The 18,966-nt window shown below is 35.7% G+C and overlaps 1 protein-coding gene across 1 annotated transcript in view; it reads left to right on the top strand.

The window, feature by feature from the left end:
- The first annotated feature begins 498 nt into the window (after positions 1 to 498).
- The window catches only part of LOC109088227 (sodium/calcium exchanger 1-like), a 73,520-nt gene continuing 55,052 nt past the window's right edge, over positions 499 to 18,966 (top strand). The window contains exons 1-2 of the mRNA XM_042760837.1: positions 499 to 1,301; positions 1,920 to 2,110. The gene's annotated coding sequence lies outside the window, so the exon portion shown is untranslated. The remainder of the gene's footprint in view (positions 1,302 to 1,919; positions 2,111 to 18,966) is intronic.

Below are 18,966 nucleotides of genomic sequence, written 5' to 3'. Positions count from 1 at the left end.
AAAATAAGTCGCTATAACGAGAAAACGACTTTCGTTATGTTGAGATAACGAGAAAATTAAGTCGTTATAACGAGAAAACAAAAAGGAAAAAAAATATAATGGATGGCCGCTTAGAACTTCCGTAAATTAAAGATGTAAAAAAAAAAAACATTATTTGTCCTAATAGTAGGCTAATAGTTGTTTTGGATTTTATAGTGACACCTATTGGCCTAGATGCATGAAGTTTATTTTTGATCTTATTTGCTATTTTTTCGTCAGGTTGACATTGACATCGTCTTGTAGACAAACATATTCAGCTTGGACTGTCTGTTGGATTGTACCCATGCTGATCAATACCATCACTCTGGACTATAAGTAGTATGTCTGTTCTGTTTGTTGTTGTATTGTTTGCTATTTTCAAGTTTCTGCTTTGTGTCAAATCAAAAGTCCCTATTATTATTATTATTATTATTATTATTATTTTACCCCAATATGGCTGGTCTTGTGATGTCAACATTGTGGCACCCATGAGGGGGCGACCAGCTCTATGCAGAATAAAGAGAAGACTGGCATATCTGGTATCATCTAATGGGAGTGTAATGGACGTCATATTAATTAATGACATCGCTCAGAAGTGATCTTCGTGAACGGATGTCCATTATATGTACAACTTTTAAAATATAAATACTGCACCTTTAATTATTTCACTCATTAATATACGCTGTAGAAACGAACAAGCCTAACCAGTTTTTACGAATGATGTAGACCAAGTCATGTATGTGGCGTTCTCCCCACCCTCGGCACAGCGGCTGATGCTGATGGGAGTAAGCTCATTCTGACTCTCACATCCTGAGCGGCGACACACTGTCACCCGCTCCTCCTCTATTCTCTTCATTGAACTTTGAGCAGCGCATTTATTCATTTGTAGTCAGCAGCGATTCGTCTCGTTATTCATAAGTGGATATATGACAAGAGAATTAAACCGCTCACGAGAGGGATTCATTACAATGACGGTCATCAACGGAGGAGACATACGTGGACACTAGATCGGTTTGATCAGAACAGGACATCCTGGAGGTTTTGAGTCTCAAGAGGAAGCCATTCCCTAACATTTCTAACAGCTCAAACCAGTGCCAAACGGGAACTGACTGGTTATAGAAAACAGATCGTGAGGGCGATTATTTTATTTAAAGGTACATGTAAAAACAGGAGCAACGGAGAGAAAGCTGTTTTGCAGGAGCCAGAGAAGATCGTTAAAGTCTGTCCTTAACAAGCGAGAGAGAGGATTTCAACTAACGGAGAGCTGCATTTAAATTTGGAAGGTCAGTTGATGCTGAAGTGAACTTATGCTGAAGTCTGTCATGTGAAGTTTTTCATTTTAAAGGATAAGGAGGCGCAGTGGACGCTGTGGAAATTTTTAAAATTATGGCATACTAAGTTGCAGAACACAATATTTAAAAAGGCAATTTGCTTGATTTTAATGGATTTTTTTGTTGTTGTTTTTTAAGTAAAAATTACTGAGTGAATTACTTTAGAATTTACGGACTTTTAATTTACCTTGGCTGCCAATATTTTACCTACAGTTTTTAAGGCCTAGTTAGCTCAGTCCTAAATTGTAGTCAACGAATTTACGAATTTTGTGAGATGGGCTTGATTTTGAGTCTTATGTAGGCTGGGTCACCAGTTTATAGCCTATGGTAGCCTTCAAATAAAAGAAATAACTTGAATCCTCAATTCTTGATTGAAATAGGCTATAAAGCTAAGGATAAGTAGTAGCCTATGTAAAGCGCGCATGGAGACTCATTCATTAAAGGTCAGGCTACACAACTTGTCTGAAGTGCACCGCGTAGGATAGTACACAGCAATCAGCGAAATGACCGTCTCAACTCTTGACTCTGTCAAGGCTATTAAAGTGATTAAGTTGTTTATTTGCGTTTCAGTGGGGTTACACTACCAGGTCTCCTCATACTGGAAAGCTAGTTGTCTGGCTGGAAACCTCCTTGCCTCGGACGCGCTGGGGGAATAGATTCCTGACATGAGCGACTAACACCACTGACAAACAATAACACACCGGCGGATAAACGGCACTGATCCCTGCGTGCGACCACCTGTTTCCAGCACAGACCAACCGGTAAGAGCTTCACTTACTGAAGGACAATCCAAGAGAATACTGTATGCATAGTTACGTCTCCAAAATGTTTATTTATAAATGATGTCTCTTCATTTGAATATTGCAGTCTGAGTGACCGCTATGCGTAAAGGCGCATTAGATCTTGGAAATCACATTGTCATAGTTCTCGTATTTTATTATGCAGTCACTTTGTAGTTGAATGTAGTTGAACCACTGAAGTGGTTAAATGATTATTAATTAAGAAGACAGAATCACAAATAAATGGGGGTATTTTGAAGATCCAAATCCACTTTCATTTCCATGTGCGCGCTCAACCTTTTCTTTTTCTCATCCTTTCACTCACTCACCCATTTTTCTGTCACCCATTTCATCAATCCCAACGTCTCTCTCTCTCTCTCTCTCTCTCTCTCTCTCTCTCTCTCTCAGATTATTCTCCTGTAATCCAACGCACAGCTGAAGTCTCATTTTAACCTGCGTTACGCAATTGGCAACACTGGTCAGAATGCATTTAGTTGTGAGCAAAATGCGTTTGTTTCATATGTAGCAAATCCCTCTTAAATGACAGATTATAGAGGAGATTATAGATTACAGAGGAGTAAACAATTGTGTGTTTTTTATTGTTATAAGAGAATAATTGCTTTGCATAAATGTCTCACACTCAGAACACCTTATTAGTCACAGAACATTTTCCAGTTTTGTTAGATATTTTGTACTTTGCATGTCATTAACTAGTACACTGCCAGCAATTCACAAACACACACACACACACCCAAACAGGCAGGGAGAGACATGTTTTAATATACAATTATACTGCCAGATGCCCTTCTGACCCTGGTTTGGTTTTAAGGAACTACATCCACCCCAGGAAGTCTGTTTCATGCTTTTAAACCCATTTGTGCTATTTTATAATTTCTTAAGTGTAATTCAGTCTTTCTGAAAGTGTCTTCATAAGTAAGGAACCAAATCAACCACGAGGTAAATCACAACGTTACAAACTTTGATTAGAAGCTAATATATTTGGAAATCATACAAAAAGATAAAGATACAAGCAATGTTCTAATTTCTTTTTATTCTTGCTGAGCAAGAATAATCTTCCTCTATTGGGCGGACATTTCAGCCACCTGAGCAAAAACATTCTATATATACCAGACCTGTACAGCGCACACACAAATAAGTGTGTAACTTTTAAGTTTAATGTGCTAGTAATATTTGATTTGACCCTTGATGTAGCTAAATAATGCACATTTTAGGTTACATGATATATATATATATATATATATATATATATTAGGGCTGTCAAATGATTAATCACGATTAATCACATCCAAAATAAAAGTTTTGTTTACATAATATATGTGTGTATACTGTGTATATTTATTATGTATATATAAATACACACACATGCATGTATATATTTAAGAAGAATATGTTATGTTTTTATATATTAAATATATTTATATATAATATAAAATATAAGAATATAAATATATAAATGTATATACATGTAAATATTTTCTAAATATATAATTTATGTGTGTGTATTTATATATACATAATAAATATACCCTGTACACATACATATATTATGTAAACAAAACTTTATTTTGTATGTGATTAATCGTGATTAATCATTTGACAGCCCTAATATATATATATATATATATATATATATATATATATATATATATATATATATATATATATATATATATTTACAGTGCTGTTACCAAGTCATTCTAGTATTTTTTTTTTAAAGAATCTCACACAGAACATGAATGAACGTGAACATGTGAATTCTTTTACAGTTATCTAAACATTCCTATGTAGTAGAGTTCGCAGACTACTATGACTGTGTGTGACTGTAAATGTCTCTTGAGTTTTGTTACCATTCCCATCATCCCCTATTTCCACCACTTAGTCAAGTCACTCTTATTTAAAACATGATGACGGTTTATTTCACATCATTGTGTTTGCGTTGGCTCTCATGTTGAACTATTTTGTCCACAACCATTAAAGTACAGCAACTCATTTGTCGCACATCATTCTCTTTCTATGAAACCTGTAAACTGCATTCACCGGTTCTACCTCTATAGCGACACCAACTCTATATTGGTTTGCCTGAGCATTGCAATTATTTCGCATTTACTAGAATCAAATGGCTTTCTCAACTAATTTTTGTGTGTCCTGTGTGAGGCATATTATCTTCTGCGCAGTCACGATGTTAGAAGTGTGCAGGTTAAAGGGAACATTGGGTACAAGACTGTGTACTTAATGGCATAGATGAGGGAATAAACTCAAATCCCATGCAGTATCACAAATTACACAATTGGAATAAAAACAATGGATAAATATAAAAATATTGATTTAAAGATGTTGATTAGAAACAATATATGTTACATTTATTGCAGTATATGCATGTATGAACAAACATTTAAGTATTTTGAAAGGTTAGGGAGGAGTCTATCACATCATTTGTAGTGGTTCAAGGAAGTGGGTGGGCTCTAAAGAGATATTTTGGCGCAGTTTGCTCATTTAGATTCTCTGAATGGTTGAGATTTATTTCCAGAGTCATCGGAAATGCAGGTTTTCACTGCTAATTCCAATGCTGAACATGATTTTTGAAAAAAAATAAATGTTTCCTCATAGTGACAACTATGCAATGTCTTATTCCCTCATCTCAGGGAACCGAGATTATGTTGAGTAACCAGAGATGTTTCAACCGGAACCATTTAAATACAGGAAAGGAAACTTTGCTTGTCATAAACATATGTATACTTACAATTTACTGCAATTCCACCTGAATTGACCACTAGTGTCAGTAAAACACAAACAAATTTCATTAACGTTCACATAAATTATGATTACTTCAGCAGACTATTGGTTAATAAAGACTTATTTTCACATTTCACTTTGAAAGTGTTGCGAAATGTGCAAAAAGCAACGTAATATAATTTTGCTGAAATGTCACCACAGGCATGTTTTTCCAAAGAGCTTGGGTTTTGTGTAGTGGGTTGAAATACATTTTCAATTAACGTAGGCTAAAAGTTACTTAAATAATTCTGCTATTTATTTGAGACTGGGCAAGCTTTTTCTGGCCCAGGTCACATTTTTTATTAAAATGGTTCATATGATGCAATTTCAAGTTTTCCTTTCTCTTTGGAGTGTTACAAGCTGTTAGTGCATAGATAAGTTCCCTAAAGTTGCAAAGACTAGAGTCTAAAACCCAAAGAAATATTCTTTATAAAAGTTAAGACTTGTCCACGCCCTCCTAAAATGCCTCGTTTAAACACACCCCCACATGTCAACGTCGCTGTGTGGGAAGATTTGCATAACACCACCCAAATGTTTACGTAAAGAAAGAAGGCGTAACTTTTATTCTCGCTGTAGTATTGTTGCCGCCGCCGCCATGTCGTGGAGACTCTGTGTGTTTCGTTGTGAAAGCGAAACTACTTTGTTTGGTCTTCCAAAAGAGGGCACAACTAGAAATCAATGGTTAATATGTATTTACGATACTGTTCCAGAACAGTTCAACCCAAATATTCTAGTGTGTATAGCACATTTTATGGAGGACTGTTTCCTGACCCTGGAAGAGTAGCCTACAATGCCTTCTGTGCACAAAGGCTGTTTCTATAAAGTTCCAACTTTGCAAGGACAGTCCGGTGTTTCTGACTCACAGCCTGTAAGTACGTTTTCATATTTAAAGAATTTGCCAAGGATGATTCAAACTTGAGTTTTAGCAGTGTAGAGTATAGTGCTTGTTGTTTGTCGTTTCTCCGATAACAAATGCGGACATGGTTTTATGTTAATGCGGTGTGATACACAATACTTATTATTTAATATAATCATTATTTTTCACATACAAAATGTACAGTATGTGAAAAATGATGTGTTTTTTGAATCTCAAACCACATAAACACATTGCATTACACCAAATACACAAAATATTTTTCTTTTTAGCAAAGTCATATGACCCCTTTAATATGGAGCATAAGTATGCCAGGAAATATGTCTTATTTGACCTGGTTGGAGTGAGTGAGGAGAAGAGGTAATTAAAATAGATGGGTTGAGGAAACTGAGATTGGCTAGGAGAGGCTAACTTTTTGAAATCTGTTATTGGTCACAGAGTACCTATTCGTGCAATAAAAGAGTCACCAGCAGGTTATGTGTGTTGACAATCATAATGATGTTGGTGAATGTTATGTTTATGTAACAGGAAGCACACAGGTTTACTTACAGTTGTGATAATATCATAAAAATGTTCAGCACTCTCTTCTTTTTGTCAGGTGGTACCATATCTTTAAAAGTGTCTAAATGGGGTATCTGTCATAGTTTAAATCAATTAGTCTAAAGAGACAAAGTGGGAAACAGCTTAAATATGCATGTAATTCTTATCTGGTTTTAATGACAAACAGATCTTCCAGAACTATTTGTTTGTCTGTGGTGTAGATTAAAACTAGTTCTGGACAAAATACCTAATTTCATTACTATTGACATTTCAAACCCTGAAATCCAAAGGTTAAATGAGTTTTTGATTTATTTGTGTTATATCAGTGTAATGTTTTTAAAATCAATAACTAAAATGTTTTAGTATACACTCTCCGAAAAAAAGGTACAAAAGCTGTCACTGAGGCAGTGCCCTTTCAAAAGGTACACCTCTGTACTCTATTTACCTCCAAAAAGGTGCTTATTAATACTTTAAAGGTACACATTAGTACCTAAAGTGTATATATTAGTACCTAAACAGTACATATTAATACCTTTTAAAAAGCTACTCCCCAGTGACATCTTTTGAATTGGTGGTTCATATCTTTAGATCAATGATGTCAGTGTCATGTGGAAGGGACATGAGGATGTCAAAGATGAAAAAGGGGTAAATGCAAAAGTGAGGGATGATCTCTGATTATCTGAGGGGAGACACACTTGTCAACTGTTGAAAAAAGTGATGCACAACATCTGCCTAAAGATGGAGAGAACATTAGCGTAGAAGAGTGTGAATGAGAGGTGTGACGAAAAAATCGATAGCTATGTTTCCATCACCTTGTTTGTATACGCATTTTGAAGTATCGCATCAGAAACCAGTGATGGAAATGCCATAATTTGCTAAAAAAAAAAAAAAAAATTAAATTGTAATGCTCACTTGAGGTGGTTTTTGAAAAAGGGTTAATGCGAATAATGGGAGATGGGAATGCATTTTACAAATAAATTCCTCCATGTGTATCAAAAAATCATTTGACTTTTCACAATGAGACGGCATAACCTGACTAACCAGCGGACCGATCAAATTGCACAGCATCTGAAATGTTATGTTCATTCTTAAATGCCAGAGCAAAGTCTGTCGTTAAAGTATTTTTGTCTTACATGACTGCTTTCCAAAACAGCAGCATCCATCTCTGAAAGCAATAACCACTCGCTCTGAGGCACAAATAACATATTATATGAAAATTATTATATTCAGTGGCTTCTCCTACTCTTCTTAGTGATATTTATTGTAACTTTATCGGGAATTGATGATTTTGTTCTGTTTGACTCGTTGGATGGAAATGGTGCTTATTCGCACATGTTTTATGCAATATTTCAATTTTGCACATAAGTTAAATTCACAACTTTGTATGGAAACTGGCTTTTGTGAGGATGCAAGAAGAAAGAGAAAGAAGGGTATAAGTGAGAAGGCATTGCTGGGGAGGCTTTTTTTTTTTTAGGTCAGATTTCTCCCACAGGCTCTTGATGTTAGATACCACTCTCAGACACTGTTGAGAGGAAAATCTTTTGAATTGGGGACCTACATCTCTTTGACAACTCTTAAACAGCAACACATAAACCACTATATAGACTGTAGAGGTGCATGCAGTAGCCCCCCAAAAAAGAATTTGAACACTTAAAAATGTATGAATGTCATTGCAATCAGGGTTTGAAATGGCAACTCATTTAAGTTTAGGCCTACCCCTCATTCAGAACTTATACTAGCCAAAAGAAAGATATCAATATATATCAAAATCACATCTTAGATTTAAATATATTTGTTATAAAACATGTTTATAAGTTTATAATCTGTTAATCACTGAATTGATTGATTTTTTTTTTTTTTTATCACAGTCTTGTTGCAGATAGAATAAAAATGAGAGCAGTGCCACAAACTGAATCCTACCCATCATAAAATGTTGTTACTCCACTGATAAAAAAGCATTTGTTTTCTTATAAACTCATAAAACTTATCATGGTCCCTATGTAGTTTCTTAGGCTACGTTCACACTATGAGCCTTAGTGCTCAATTCCGATTTTTGTTCAGATTTGTTTTGTATAGTTGTTCACCGCATGCGCAAAAGAACAAAACGAACAGGGTTGCCAGGTTTTCACAACAAGATCTGCCCAATTGCTTCTCAAACCCAGTTCAAAACTAGTCCAGTTGCATTCTGGGGGTTATATATCGCATTGTGGGGCTGCTTTAACCCATTGAGTTGAAATTATGAAAAAGTTGCCCGATTCTGCAGGAAAACACTTGCACACCATGCTGTCATACGGAAGTAAACACAGAGGACATAAAGTGTTTATATATTTATAGTGTGATCTGCCGCAGAAGCCAGCGAAATTATGGGCAGGCAAAATTAGACAAGGATGTGACAGAAGAGAGCAGAGTTTTGAAACTTTTATGATACAAGCCCTTATGTTTTGCTTGTATATAGAGTTGTCACTGCAATACTTATGAGTTCTGACACATCACTGTACTTCCACTGACTTCGCTACTGTCTTGATATCTTTGTGTATGTAAAATCTTTGAAGTGACTCCCATGAGCGCAGAAATGTGATGAATGTTGATCTAGAGTGACGTAAAAGTCAAATGAATTCCGATTTGACTGTTCACACTGCGGTCGCATAAGGAAGTGGCACAAATCCAAATTGAAAAGATCAGATTCCATGTGATTCAGTCACATATAAGCAAAAAAAAATCAGATTTAGGACACATTTGCCTGCAGTTTGAACGTAGCCTTAGCGTTTTGGTTGTCTTAGTTCTCACTTGTCTGTGTTCCTTCTAGTTAGTCTCCTTGGTTGTTAATTAGTTTGCCACACCTGTTCTGTTTCAGTTAATTATCATCTGTCTATTTAAGCCCTGAGTTTCATTAGTTGTGTTGTCTGTTCTCATCTTTGTTTGTGTTTGTGTATTCTTATGCTGGTGTTTTCATCTTCCTATTGCTTTTACTTATTAAATGACTGTTTGGACTTTTTTTTATCATCGTAGGCCTCATTACAATCACCTATGCATGACACTTATAAAATGTTGCTCACTTCAAATTGAATGGTTTAATAGGAAGTATATTGAAGATTAGTGGTCAGGGTGTCAGTTCATAAAATGATTAACTGTTTCCTAACAAAAGTCAGTAAGCTCAGCATATTGAAGCCATTCCTCCATTGACATGCAATAAAAAAATCCAAGACCTCCAAGGAGTCAGATAATGATGATACAAATCATGCCCTAAAATAAAATGAAGACACTAATTTGCACTTATGGCATCTGCATAGAGACAGGTGAAAGTCTTGAATAGCCAACAATTTTCAGATACCTAGGATTCCTTGCCAGTGTAGCATTATGCTGTTTTGTTATTGTTGTTTAAAGATTTATACTTATTATTTTATTTATATTTATTAATATATATTTCACTATATTTTAGGCCTCATTTACACTACCAGTTAAATGTGACCCAATTCTGATTTTTTTTTGCTCATATGTGACACAGATCGGATCTGTTCTATGACAGTGTAAACAGGAAAAAAGCGAATGCATTCAGATATTTCGAGATCTGTTTTAGGCCTCATTCATATGTAGAAATAAATCAGATATAAATCAGATATGTGCCAATGCAACTGTCATGTAAACAGGCAGATTGGATTTTCTGAGGCATTGCGTTCTGTACGTCATTAAAACTGCGACAATTTGATACTTTGCCACGGTTTAATGACGTCATATGTGACCTGTGCAGCCAAAATGAGTGTAAATTCGCACAGGCTATTTTGAGCTACAGGCAAAAAAAGGGAAAAATGCTCCAAGTAGTACTTAAACATCTAAAATTATCTTTATTTGTACATTTTCTGATTAATGTTACAGTAGCTACCTTTTCTCCGCTCGCGCTGACTGTCATTCGAAGTGTGTGCATATAACGGCGCTTCTGATGGCGCGCAATCCCGATAAATAGCCTACACACATATACAGAATTACAGTATTTCAGAATTCACGCAAACATAATCTGCTCTGTCTTAAGTGAACGCTTGGGTGAAAACATCTGATGTGTAACATTATATTAGATCCGTGCATTACAGTATAGGACATCTGTATCATTATCATAAGGTTAATCTAACAACAAAAGAAAAGAGGGAATCACTCGCTGCACTTCATTGAACTGCTTTTGTAGTTTAAATAATCAATTTATTTGTAAAGAAGACACTTAAGTTATTTTTACGTTTGATTATTTGTTTTTTGTACATGAATGCTTTAGTTTAGATATAAAATGATAAAGGTAATGCAGTTTTTGTTGCTTTCTAGGCTATTTGTTCTACTGATGGTTTTTTGTAGTTTTTTTTTTTTTTGCATATGTTCTTATTTATAATAGCAAATATAAAATAAAAAAAATCTGTATTGTGATTATAAATATAGTAATTAATAATAAGAAAAGACAGAGGACTTCACATCTCGACTTAATATGGGTGTGACTCAGTTGTTTTTTTGTCCGATTCAAACATATCATAAATAAGTTTGAAGGTCTTTTAATGGAGAATGTGTTTTTTTTTTATTGCTCATTGTGACTCATTTTGTCAGCACAGGTCACAGTATTCTCATGAGGAAGCACATGTGGAGGCGGTAAATGACAACAACGCATGCGCAATGTTTCAGGTGGTACAGCAAGTGTAAACACATGAATCGGAAATGGGTTACAATTGAAAGAACGTGTAAACGGACAGCCAAAAAAATCAGATATAGGAAACAAATCAGAATTGGGCATCAAGACCTGCAGCGTAAACGAGGCCTTAGAGTGATGCCCACAAGGCTATCAGCTCCGACATGTTTTGCTGATGTTGGAGGGTTCTGATATGACATGCAAAATGATAAAACATAATAATCATAACCTGCCAAACTGGCTAGTGAGTTCATAGCATTACCTCTCATGATGTTCCCTCTCATTTGACAGGTTGACAGTTAATTTCAAACCCTGATTACCTTACATACAAAAATCAAGACAAGTGGCACCATCAAACAAATAGTTCTAGAGATTTTTATAGAACCTACAGTACTTTACTTTTTAGCCATTATTGCAATGACTTTTAACCAGCTGGTGTCAGTGTGATTTTTTTACTGGATATATGAATTCAGTTCCTCAGAAGTTCATACAAAAATAGACCTTTACAACAATGAGCACAGATGTTAAAGGACAGAAAAAAGTATGTTTATAAAACTCTGAGGGAGATGGAGAGATTAAATGTAAGAGATATCGAACACGAGGAAGTTTATCTAAAAGAGGTGTGGGGGAGATGACAAAGTGAAGTCATTTCAGGTTGGTTTATGGGTTCAGCACTTACAGCCATTGTCCCCTTGAGGACATTTTCTTTTGACACTAGCAAGCTGTGACTCTGAGCATGTAACTCAGCATACAGACAACTATCTGAGACCACAGGAATATAAATTGCTCATGGTTAGATGCCACCTTGCAAACCATGCATGTGCGTGTGTGTGTGAGTGTGAGTGTGAGTGAAGTATACTCTCCTACTGTCTGCTGATGTCATACTGGCTGTTTGGCTGATGATGCTCAGCACAGGGCGGCTGTGCCTCAGTGCTGCGGGAACTGTCCAATAGTGACGGCAGTTCCAGGGCTTTTACTCACAGAACTCGAAAACCTGAGGGGTTTTTAGGAACAGAGACGACTCACTTGCATGGAAAAGTTTTGAAAGTTGATCTGAAGTGACAGAGTTTTGAAGCTGAGGCTGACATCTCTTTCTCTGCTGGATTCTGAATAATCTCATGAGTATTTTTAGATCTTTTTTGTAGATTTCTTGTTTACTTTCTTGGAAGTAAAATAAACAGTATGTTTTTGAATATATTGAATTAGAGTATGAAATTTGTCCATTTTTAGTGGTACACTGTACCCACTAAAATACATACTTTATCAGAATAAACATTTGATTAAAAAAGGGGTTCACAACTCTGGCCCTCGAAGTCCACTTTCCTGCAGAGTTTAGCTCCAACCCTAATCAAACACACCTGGACAAGCTAATCAAGGCCTTCATGATTACTAGAAAGTTACTGGGAGGTGAGTTTGATCAAGGTTGGAGGTAAAGGAAAGTTGACCTTGAGGGCCAAAGTTGAGAATCCCTGTCTAAAATGTACTTGTTACATTGTAAATCACACAGTAAATGTTCTCCTGAAAACAGAAGTGGAATGGGGCTTGACTTTTTGCAATATCATTGCACAGTGACAAGCCAACAAAAGTACATATTATAAAGGTAGTCTCATGACTGTAATTGACATTTTTGTAAAATTGCAAAATATTTGTAAAATTACATTGCTTCTTTCACATTTCACAGCAGTTTTAAAGTTACATTTCTAGTTAGTAGTGTTAAAATTGTGTTTATATTTCTCTGAAACAGATGAATATGACTGTGGCAATATTTTATTACATTAGTTGTTTCACATATTGCACAGTTCAGAAATGAAATGCAACCAAATCCTACCCTAAACCTTACTGACAGTGCGAGCAAAAGCAAATATGAGATAAAACTTATTTGCTGAAACAGCCTCACCATTTTAGCTTTCTTCTACAGGGCTTTAAGCGCTTCTGTTGAATGTTGTGATTTGTGTTTCACAGGACTCTTGCCAGAGCGGTTGTCATTGCTGTGATGTTCCAGGTGTTCCAACTACTAAGCAAGTTTACTATGTCGGAAAAGCATACATATGGAGCTATTACAATGTGTTAATAGCCAAACATTAAAATATATACGTTTATAAACCATATGGTAAAAGTGTTTTGAGGTCATAACAGTATTGTGTAAGGAAAGTACATTAAAAATACCACACACACACGTTAATTTAGCGAAAAGTATGACAAAAAATATTTGTTGACGAGCTTTTTTTCCCATGATTAAGACAAGATGATGACTAGACTACAGGTCAATAAATGATAACTGTGACCAGCCCCGTAGCCAGCTATAAGGTCACAGAGGTCTGGACCTCAGTAAATTTTTCATCTTCAAAAATAAAATTTGTACTCTGAATGACTAATTTGCTGTTAAACTCCTCATATGAATGTCTGCATGACATGTATAATAAAGTTAAGACAGTTTGCAAGAATTTTTAGCATCTGTGGTATAAAAATAATCGCTGTGAGACACCGCCGGAGTGAACGAGTTGTGAGTGAGGGCAGCCTATGTTGCCAGATCCAGTTATTATAAGCATTTTTCGACTTGTCTTTTTCACTTAATTTAACACTTTAGAAATATCTTTATCTTATCTTATTTGCAAAAGATTTGAAATAATTTTGGTTTATTTTTATTTGTTTTTCGTTTTTTTTTGTTTTGTTTTAAAAGCAATAACTGGCAGCAATGCATTCAAATTGTCCTATCGTGTCAGATTTTGCTACCTCCCATTAAAACAATGGGTAGTACAATTCAACAACGAAAAATGCTACCTGTGTTGAAACTGCAGTAATTTGCAAGAGACAACTTCATACTTTGAGCATACGAATGCGTGTCGTTTATTTTTCAAGGAAAACAAAACACACAGAACAATGGCGGTGACCAGCGTTTCATGTCATCACACATTCCGAACATTTAAAGGGACCGCGATCTCTGAACAGTTATGCAGAAACACAGTGTACAGAACTACACTTAATAACAAAGGTGAATTATGTCTGTCACATAAACCTACCTTTACAGTAATGCAAATAATTATTTGTTATATTCGTGGTTGTAGCTAGAATGGATACAGCTACAGGAAACCAACCATAAATAATTTTTTCTACCTATTAGATTGTGTTTTATTAAAGTCCTACCCCAACCCTAAACCTACCTTTACAGTAATGCAGATACATTAAATATTGTTGTTCAGCATGAGAAAAAGGACGCAATATTGACGTGCGCATGCACAGTAAACCCTGGTAGGAAAATCTGATGGGTAGGATAAGATGTCAGGACACCGGCACTTAAACTGACAGTAACAAAAAAAACCATGGACAGGTTATTGCTGACAAGGGCACGACATTCGGGAAACTCAAAAAAATATCATGATATTATCTGTCAGAAACATTGTCAACGCTTTCAAAAACAGTATTATTTAACACTAGTACACAGATCTGTTGAACAAGTAGGTTACAGAATGAAATGAAATACGTAAACACTAGCCATGAAGAATTCTATGCTATGTCATTCAGTATGGTAGTTAAACTTTCATAAATCATGCTATAAACATTCAAAAGAGCACTAGAAAAAGTTATCAGTTATATAGCAATGGTTATTAACAACTATAATGGTAATATGTATTGTTGCATAAAATTATCCACCCCTAACTATAGTAAAGTATTAACAAATTTTGGTGCAAGAAATAGGGTATGATTTAAAAATGATAATTTCTCCAAAACAGAGAAAACCTTGGTCTCTTTTAAGGTGTTTATAGTGTATATAATGAGTTGTATTTGTAGGGGGTATTATAGCACAATTCTTTAAAGGGGTCATCGGATGCTAAATTAATTTTTGTTGTTGTTTGAACATAAATGTGTGTTGGAAGTGTGTGTACACATTCACCCTATAATGATAAAAATCCACCCCGTGTTTTTTTTTTTTTTTTTAAATCCCAATTTTAAAATCCCCTTTCTCAAATCAGGCTGTTCTGAGATTCCTGTCAGAATGACGTAGTTCTGCACAGGCCCCCTGTGAGTATAAGAGTATTTTTTACACTACCTTTTTTACCAAATTATGTTATAGACTTTTCAGTAAGACCCTAAAGAACATACCAACTTGTGGAAAAAGGGCATCCGATGACCCCTTTAACACCAACATCTCTCCGGACCTCACCAATTTTAAAAGCCTGGCTACAGCCATGACTGAGACTAATTCAACATGCAATATGGTTGACAAAAAAGACGAGACTAAAATGTATTTAAAAAAAAAAACTATGCTAAATTTCTTTTTAAATTTGTGTTGAAAAAAAGGTGACAAAATATTATTGCGGACTGCTGTACACACCTCTACTACACAAGCTTTAATGTGTGCGGTTGCCAGATATCAAGAGCTCAAATCCGCAAATCAGAGCTTTTCTGTCTGGTGTTTTGCTTATTTTTTGCAATCTGGCAACCAATGCGCACATGCTCGTTCTTTCAAGATTTGAAAAGATTGACAAACAAGTAAGCTGAAGTTTAGCAATCTCCATGTGAGATGTTCAGCTTAAATGAAAGTGGCATTCAACCAGTCTGTGCTCTGTCATGAGTTCTCGACTATTGTCTTTGCGATTGTGGTTGCTGAACAAACGCACTTACTCAACCAGTGTTGTTTTAATAGAGAAACATTATTGCAATTTGGAATTATTGGAATTACTATTAGGAATTTTACTGTTAAAATATTTTGTTTAGTAAAATAGTTTGTTTTTGCTAGTTTTCATATTGTAGACCGAGAGTGCCTATCTAAGTCTTTGATATTAATTTATATATTAAATAGCCTATAATAAATCAGTACGCTATATGAGGTAAAATAAACCATGTGCATGAGTCCACATTCTACTGTTTTGTGCTTATTGGTGAAAGTGTAATACCTGAAATGTAAAAATAGATTTCTAAAATGACAACAGTATTTTTGATTACAATTTTGAGCACATTTTTTTATCAGTTTAGCTATTATACAGCATGACTAAAATGTGACAAAGATTTCATTGACTAAAACTAGACTAAAATGCTCAGACACACACACACACACATCATTTTTAATATCAGCCAATTTAGTTCAGATATTGAAGTGTGGGGAACTCCCTGACAAAGATGATGTACACCATCTGCGTTCTATCAGGCTTTGTTTAAATATTAACACTAGTCATGTCCATATGTGTATGTCTGAGAGATGGGAGATTCTCAGCCTCAAATGCAAGTATTAGCATTATCAAAAGTGGCAGTTAGCACTGCATCACCGCCAGCAGCACAAGCAGCATTTGCAATTACTGCTTTCAGAGAGGAAGCCACTGTTTTCTGCCCTCAGCCTTTCTCTTTCTTCATTTTTGATTCCTATTGGTTTTTGCATCCTTCATTTCATATGTTGTCACAGTCTTCATTAACCTGATACTAAGAGCATCAGATAAATGGTAAGTGTTAACATTTTTTCCAAATGAGCTGATATTTTCACAGACAATGTTACCGTTGCAAGCAGACAACATTCAACATTGGTCTTTCATCTTTTTTTTTTTCTTTTTTTTATTTGTTTTGTATGAGGCCACATTGACTAGAATCTCTTATGAGTTTTATTGTCTTTTTCACATCAGGGTTTATTTCTTTTTGTCAGTGAGTTCTTTTTATCAGCAATATCAGAACATCTAATTCTGTCTTCCCATTTGTTTCTTCATCTCTAATTCACATCCCCCTCATTCTTCCCAGAGGTTGTGTTATTACAGTTGTTAATTAGAGGCAGTGAGGTTTTATTGTTTATCCTCATTAATTAGACCATTCCCTGTATATCAGCATACTTGGGTTTTACTTGTGTACTTTGCCGGTTTTGAGCATTAAGGTGTCATCTGTTACCTTAGAGGCGTTTTGAACAGATGCAGTGTGCTGGATGTGCCCTGTGTGTGTTTACATCTGGCAGAGTGCTGTTTTGCTTTCTTTTTTGGCTGGCAGCCTATATGTGTTTCAGTATATATGAATGTCTAAATTTGTTCAGATGTGTGTGTGATCAGGTGAAATGGAACAGTGCATGATTCATTTTTTGAGACAAAAGAAGCTGTGCAGATCTGTGAGAAGTCAGCTGAGAGACTCATGATGGAAATAATATAAGTTAGGCCTTAAGACTTTTATTAAAAACATTTAAAATTCTTAGCAACTCCAGAAATTGACCAGATTTGTAAATAGACATGAATTATTGATTTGAGTTGGAATTGTTTTAGCTGGATTTATTATCAAGTGGGAAGAAAGATTGCAGAGTGATACAAAGGACATGATGTCAGGACAGTATAGGTGATAATTGCCAAGGATGGTCAAATATATGGTTTAGTGGTTATTGCAAAAATAATTTTTCTTTAGTCAGATTCATTTAACACCACTGTACATATCCATACATCAGCTGAAAATCCATTTGTAAAGATGGGAGGGATTCATCTAACCCATTTGATGGCTCTTGTTCAGAAGGTTCCTGTGGACCCCATTTTCTCTGCTCTTCTCAGAAGGTTCCTGGGATATTCAGTCTGTTTAGTTAGCACATTTATCATCAGGTGTGGGGTCTGGTCAAACAGATGGGACATAAGAAGTTCAGGATTGGTCTAGAAAATTATGCTGCACCTTATGCCAGCCAGTCAAATACAAGAAACATGAAATAGTGAGATTGATAAAATATAAGACATGTTCTGACTGAAATCATAGTTGTTTCTTAGCCTATGGGCTGCTAATAATGACATCAGGTTGAAGAGCATGTTAAGGTATGTTTGGTGAATTGAAAATGAATCCTGTCAAAAGAAACTCAAGTCAATCAAATGCTGAGTGTCTGTTGGTGAGCTGACGTGTTCATTGAATCGAAGGCAGAAATACTCATGTGGAAACAGAGCTTGTCTCCTTTAGCTCTCCCTGAAACTATTCAAAATGTCAGTGGGATTAGTATTAAAATAATGATTGAATGAAAGGAGGAGGCTAAGCCTTGTTTTGTGATTGCTGTTGTGGGATTGATTTACCGAGTTAGGTCACTGAGCCAGTCATTTAATTTTCGATACCCTGCCCTTTCTGTTCATGCACAGAAAACTTGAGGTGCAGATGAGGAGCAGTGCTTGGAGACAGACAAAGAGAACGAATAAAAATGTGTATGCTTATTTGAAGGGCATTGGGAAGCCATAACCTTTACCTTTTCATAGCAGATTAATCAGGGAAAAGAGCAAAGACTCAAACTTCTGACATCTCGCAGCTGTCGGTTTGTCTGCAGCTGTTAATTGATTAGCTAGTATCCGCGTGGAAGTTTGGCCATCAGTGATACCCCGTGAGCCAAGATGAGGAATATTGCCAATACACTTCATGGCTCATCCAGCCCATACACTTCATCAACCAGAGCACTGCTGAATTACTGCTGTTAAGGTTGAGATGCTGTGAATACAGTCCAGAGTTACTAGATATTATCACATGGCCCTCTAGAACACTTGATTCTTGACCGAATTCATTAGTCATGGAATCTCCAATTTCAGCCCTATTGCAATTGGATCAGTTAGCCAAGTAAAGGGCCCGGTTTTATGGGGGTACTAGAGGGTGCTAAATACCCTCAAAGCAAAAGTAATTGAAGATCTGGCAAACTATTCAGTGTTTATTTGCGTTTGAGCTCTGGACAGCGTTAAAAATGACTGTTTACAATTTGTTTTTGTAGCGTTGAGCAATGTAGCCAATCACAGACGTATCTTTTGATTTCTTGAACCAAATGGCTAATCAGAAATGTTTAAGTTTGTCAGAATTCACTCACTGCTGAGAGTGGCAGAGTTTTTATTAAGTGCAGTTTTGCACGTTCGTGAATCAACTAATAACAAACTAAGTGCAGACGCGATGTAAACGAGAGATTCACTGTGCAGTTTAGAGAGCTGCATTTATAATAATGAAACTTTTTGACATTGCGATGAGCTAAGATGAGTGATGGCTTTTTAGTGATAATAAAGGGAA

Source organism: Cyprinus carpio, chromosome A7, assembly GCF_018340385.1.
Source record: "Cyprinus carpio isolate SPL01 chromosome A7, ASM1834038v1, whole genome shotgun sequence".
Taxonomy (NCBI): domain Eukaryota; kingdom Metazoa; phylum Chordata; class Actinopteri; order Cypriniformes; family Cyprinidae; genus Cyprinus; species Cyprinus carpio.
Note: the sequence above shows the minus strand (reverse complement) of the source record. Positions and strands in the feature narration are given on the sequence as shown.